The sequence below is a fragment of the Geotrypetes seraphini genome, chromosome 7 (assembly GCF_902459505.1).
Source record: "Geotrypetes seraphini chromosome 7, aGeoSer1.1, whole genome shotgun sequence".
Taxonomy (NCBI): domain Eukaryota; kingdom Metazoa; phylum Chordata; class Amphibia; order Gymnophiona; family Dermophiidae; genus Geotrypetes; species Geotrypetes seraphini.
The window spans coordinates 170684903-170690902 of record NC_047090.1 but is presented as its reverse complement, the minus strand read 5'-3'; the positions used below and the strand labels follow the sequence as shown (position 1 = coordinate 170690902).

Below are 6000 nucleotides of genomic sequence, written 5' to 3'. Positions count from 1 at the left end.
GTCTGGTGATCTCAGGGATGAAGCAGGAAACTACAGGCCGGTGAGCCTCACTTCAGTTGTTGGAAAAATAATGGAAGTGTTGCTGAAAGAAAGGATAGTGTACTTCCTTGAATCTAATGGGTTACAGGATCCAAGGCAACATGGCTTTACAAAAGGTAAATTGTGCCAAACTAACCTGATTGAATTTTTTGATTGGGTGACCAGAGAGCTGGATCAAGGACATATGCTAGATATAATTTACTTAGATTTCAGCAAAGCCTTTGATACAATTCCTCATAGGAGTCTGTTGAACAAACTTGAAGGGCTGAAGCTAGAAGCCAAAGTGGTGAACTGGGTTAGAAACTGGCTGTCGGACAGATGCCAGAGGGTGGTGGTTAATGGAAGTCGCTCGGAGGAAGGAAAGGTGAGTAGTGGAGTCCCTCAGGGTTTTGTGCTGGGGCCAATCCTGTTCAATATGTTTGAGTGACATTGCTGAAGGGTTAGAAGGAAAAGTGTGCCTTTTTGCAGATGATACCAAGATTTGTAACAGAGTAGACACCAAAGAGGGAGTGGAAAATATGAAAAAGGATCTGCAAAAGTTAAAGGAATGGTCTAAATAAGGGCTGCCCAATTCCAGTCCTCGAGATCTACTGGCAGGCCAGGTTTTCAAGACAGCCACAATGAACCTGCATGAGAGATATTTGCATACTAAGAAGGCAGTGCAGGCAAATCTCTCTCATGCAGGCTCATTGTAGATATCCTGAAAACCTGGCCTGCCAGTGGATCTCGAGGACTGGAATTGGGCAGCCCTGGTCTAATACCTGGCAACTAAAATTCAATGCAAAGAAATGCAGAGTAATGCATTTGGGGATTAATAATAGGAAGGAACCGTATATGCTGGGAGGAGAGAAGCTGATATGCACGGACGGGGAGAGGGACCTTGGGTTGATAGTGTCCGAAGATCTAAAAGCGAAAAAACAGCGTGACAAGGCAGTGGCTGCTGCCAGATGCTGGGCTGTATAAAGAGAGGTGTAGCCAGTAGAAGGAAGAAGGTGTTGATGCCCCTATACAGGTCATTGGTAAGGCCCCACTTGGAGTATTGTGTTCAGTTTTGGAGACCGTATCTGGCGAAGGACATAAGAAGACCTGAAGCGGTCCAGAGGAGGGCGACGAAAATTATAGGAGGCTTGCGCCAGAAGTCGTATGAGGAGAGACTGGAAGCCCTGAATATGTATACCCTAGAGGAAAGGAGAGACAGGGGAGATATGATTCAGACATTCAAATACTTGAAGGGTATTAACGTAGAACATAATCTTTTCCAGAAAAAGGAAAATGGTAAAACCAGAGGACATAATTTGAGGTTGAGGGTTGGTAGATTCAAAGTCAATGTTAGGAAATTCTACTTTACGGAGAGGGTAGTGGATGCCTGGAATGCGTTCCCGAGAAAGGTGGTGGAGAGTAAAACTGTGACTGAGTTCAAAGAAGCGTGGGATGAACACAGAGGATCTAGAATCAGAAAATAATAGTAAAAATTGAACTAAGGCCAGTACTGGGCAGACTTGCACAGTCTGTGTCTGTAAATGGTGGAGGATGGGCTGGGGAGGGCTTCAATGGCTGGGAGAGTGTAGATGGGCTGGAGTAGGTTAGAGAGTTATAAAAGGTGGGTTACAATATTGGATCATTGGTAAATTCAAGAGAAGTTGAGAAGGCGGGTTACAAAAAGAGATATAAATGGTGGGATACAGTAGATCATTGTTTGCACTTTCACCCTTATAAGGGTGAAAGTGCAAACAATTGTGTAAGATCTTGCTAACCATGTTTTTTGAGACTTGTATTTGCTGTCATCTTATTTATAAACATATTCCAATAAGTTTTGATTTTGTAACCATTTAAAATCAAGGACTGTTTTTGTGGGCACCCACAATTAACTGTACTGGTCCTAGAAACCTCAGTTAAGCCCACTGAATAGCTGTAGCAGTTTTCAGTGACATGCAGAAACTCTTTGTTCTGCAATCAATACCTGACTGCTTTACATTTCTCTTCCTGTTGACTGATAGATAAATGACATGGGAACAGTCATTACCTCCGTGGCAACAGAGCTGTCAGTGTTGGAGGAACATTGCACAATGATCCTGCTAATGCTCGCACAGCCATGCCTCGGCTTCCTCCTGAAAACTCTCTCTGCAAGCCTTAAACACCCAAAGTACAAACAACAAAGGGCAATGCTAAGGCTGCAGATAGTGGAAATGCAATGCCCTGAAATAAACAGATGTATCTTTCTTCTTAAAGAGCATACCAAAAGCTGAGTCAGTCTGAGGTCCATTAAGCCTAGCATCTTGCCTCCAACAGTCCTCAGTCCAGGACCGTTCCCAACAAATAGCAATGACTTTCCCAAGACTAGCTCATTGATATTTTTCAAGCATATTTCCCTAGTTCTTCCTTTCCTCTGTAATATTAGGATGTGTTTACCACCTTTCGGAAGAAATTCACCCAAGGCAGTGTACAGCAAGAATAACTTAGATATAGGCAATAACCCTGGATTCAATATATGACACCCAAAAATGTACACCCAAGTTGCACATAACATTTTAATTGACAAACCAACTAGCAATAACTGGGTGCAGAAAGCTTCATTAAGAGATCTCCTTAGTTACAAAGGATTTCTCTTAATTGCAATGTATGGAGTAGCCTGTCATTAGCCAAAAGCAGCAAGAATTAATCCAGCACAAAATAAGAGTGATATTTTAATCAAATAAAACGACTCTGCAGAACCTTATAATCTTCTACTAATCTACTCAGACTTGGCCTGGGTATTTTGTTATTCAGGGTAACTAGCATATTTATCATGAACTGGTAAGAAAATGCTCTCTTATGCAGATGATATTTCCTTTCCCATTATATCAGCGGTCTCAAACATGCGGCCCCCCAGGGACTATTTTGCGGCCCGCATTCTGTCCTCGACTAAAGCAGGGGTCTCCAATCTACTTCCCTTCCAACTGCCCTCCCCCAAGCCACCGCAATCGGGAAACAGGCCAGCGCCCGAGGTCTTACTTCTCCTTGACCTTCCCCAAGCCACTACCATTGGGGAACAGGCCTCCACCGCCGCAATCGGGGAACAGGCCGCGCCGAGGTCTTAACTCTGCCTGTTTATCTTCCCCAGCTCGGAGCCGACCAATTCTAGCCACTTGACGTCAATTCTAACATCGGGTAGGAAGTTCCAGGCCAGCCAATCGCTGCCTGGCTGGCCCGGAAGTCCCTCCCCGACGTTAGAATTGGTCGACCTCGGCGCGGCCTGTTCCCCGATTGCGGCGGTGGCGGCCTGTTCTCCGATGGTAGTGGCTTGGGGGAGGGTAGGGAGAAATAAGACCTCGGGAGCTGGCCTGTTCCCCGATTGCGGTGGTGGTGGCCTGTTCCCCAATGGTAGTGGCTTGGGGGAGGGCAGGGAGAAATAAAGAAAGAAAGGGGGGACAGAGAGACAAAAAGAAAGAAGGGAGACGGGACATAGACAGAAAGGGGCATGGAGAGAGAAAGACAGAAAGAAAGGGGACACAGAGAGAGAAAGAAAGAAAGAAAGAAAGAAGGGGGCAGGGTGAAAGAAATAAAAAGTTGGGGGAGGGAAGGAGACAGATGCCAGACCAGGGGAAAGGAAGGAAGGAGGGAGGAAGAGAAAGGAAAGAAAGATGTCAGACCATGGAAATAGGGACAGAAGAAGAGAGAGACAGAAGGGAAGGTAAGACATGGAAACGTAGATTTTGAAAAGAAAGCAGTTAATGCCAAAGATGGATGCAAGGCAGAAAGTGAAGATGGAGAGAAAACCAGTCAAAGGACAAGAAGACCCTGGAAACATAGTTAAATGCACAGAAAAATAAAGCCACCAGACAACAAAGGTAGGGAAAATGATTTTATTTTCAATATAGTGATTGAAATGTGTCAGTTTTGAGAAAGGAAAGATATTAAACTTTAAATGTGAGGGCTGCAGAAAAAATAGGGTACTTGGAGGGCCACAGAAAAAATAGTTAATGACAATTTTGCATAAAGTAAAACTCTTTATAGTTTATAAATCTTTCCTTTAACTATTAAAGGAAAGATTTATAAACTATAAAGAGTTTTACCTCATGCAAAGTTGTCATTTCTTTAATAAGACATTAATTATTTTTTTCTGCGGCCCTCCAAATACTACAAATCCAAAATGTGGCCCCACTAAGGGTTCGAGTTTGAGACCACTGCGTTATATGAACTGAATATATACAGTATTCCCCCGAAATTCGAAGAGGTTCCGTTCCAGCACCCGCAAATTTCAAAAAACTGCAAATATTGAACATGGTTTAGGAGCAGATCGGAGGCAGGAGGGCTGCAGGGGTTGCGGCAGGTGCCTATGGAAGTCAAGAGAATTTAAAAACAGTTTATCTCGTTGAAAATTAAACACCACAAGAGCAGGCAAAGAATTAGTAGATCTGATACCGAGAAACACCAGGGTTAAAAAAAAGCTCGCTAGGATAGTGTAAGGGCAGCCCCTTGTATACTCACATGGATGTGGGGAACTTTTGTTTGTCACTGATCCTTGGAGCGAATTAGGGACGGCGGTGGGTGCCTATATAAGTTTTTCGCGATATTTTCTGACAACCTCTTCTGGCTATCTGGAGCGTCAAAGCAGCTTCTGCTTGGTGTAGCATGACTTTAGTTCCCAGAAGAGGCGGTCAGAAAATACATCGCATGACTGAGTCCGTGAATTCGCAGGGGAGTACTGTATATTAAGAAAATTAGTTATTGGTTCTCATCGGTTTCTTTGAAACTTAACACTAATAAAACTAAAATTATTTGGTGTTCTAGAAATGTTGTTAAATTACCTAAGTCAATAGCTTGTTATGATGGCTCTCAGTTAGCTATTGATTTGCCTCTACAGGTCCTGGAGTTATTTTGTATTCGACTTGGATATGTGTTCTCGTATCTCATGTTTCTCAAAATCTCTCTTTAAAATGAAGCCATTACATTTAGCGTAATCATATTTTTTGATGGACCATTTTAGGGTTCTTATGCAACTTTTGATTAGTCAGAGTACAGAAGACACAAAGAAATTGTGAAGACCTGCAACGTGAAAGACACGCTCAAGAAATGGGCTGCGACATGGCAAATGAGGTTTAACGTGGATAAGTGTAAGGTGATGCATGTCGGTAACAAAAATCTAATACACGAATACAGGATGTCCGGTGTAGTACTTGGAGACCCCCCCAGGAAAGGAACTTGCGAGTACTGGTCGACAAGTCAATGAAGCAATGCGCGGCGGCAAAAAGAATGCTAGGAATGATTAAGAAGGGGAATCACGAACAGATCAGTGAAGGTCCATAAGGCGTACTTCCCCCCCCCCCAAAGTGGGTGGAAATAAGGGTGTGTCTTATGGAGCAAAAATATACAGCCGCAGAGAGAATTACATCCTCCTGGGTCCCTGGATACTGCCCTCATGCGCTGTGGCTCTGCTGGTGTCTGGGTGAATGAGTGAGGGCGGAGTGAGGAGGTCGGAATGGTGGTGCTGAGCCCTCAAAGCTGACCTTGCCCTCTGTCCACGATGAGCTCGGAGAGCACAGGCACCACCACAGATGCAACCGTTGGGGTGAAGAGGCTGGGTGGTGGCGATGAGCCCTAGTAGCTAACCTCGCCCTACATCCACGATGAGCTCGGAAAAGAGCGCAGGCACTGCTGCAGACGCAACCACCAGCCTCTAGTAAGAGCTTCCGGGGCAGCGAATTGAGACGCAGATGTTCCCCTACTCGGGGGGGGTGGAGGAGGAGACAAGGACAAAGAACCGCTGATGGCAGGGGCAGTGGCATTCCCCAGCCAAAGCAGCACACCAATGCCAGGGCCCCCAAAGCTGACTCGGGTTCCGTCTGCAGCAGCGACATCATCAGTCCGACCCCCATCTGTAAGATCTGCTTCCAGGGAGCTGAGTAGGTACCGGAGCTCGCTCATACACAACCCCTCTCGCTGTTTCTGCTTCACGGCCGCTTTTTGCTTAAGAGAATGGTG

At 45.1% G+C, this 6000-nt stretch overlaps 1 non-coding gene across 1 annotated transcript; it reads right to left on the bottom strand.

Annotated features, from left to right (window-relative positions):
- Positions 1-1946: 1946 nt before the first annotated feature.
- Positions 1947-2219, bottom strand: LOC117364388. Its single transcript, XR_004540235.1, has one exon.
- Positions 2220-6000: the final 3781 nt, after the last annotated feature.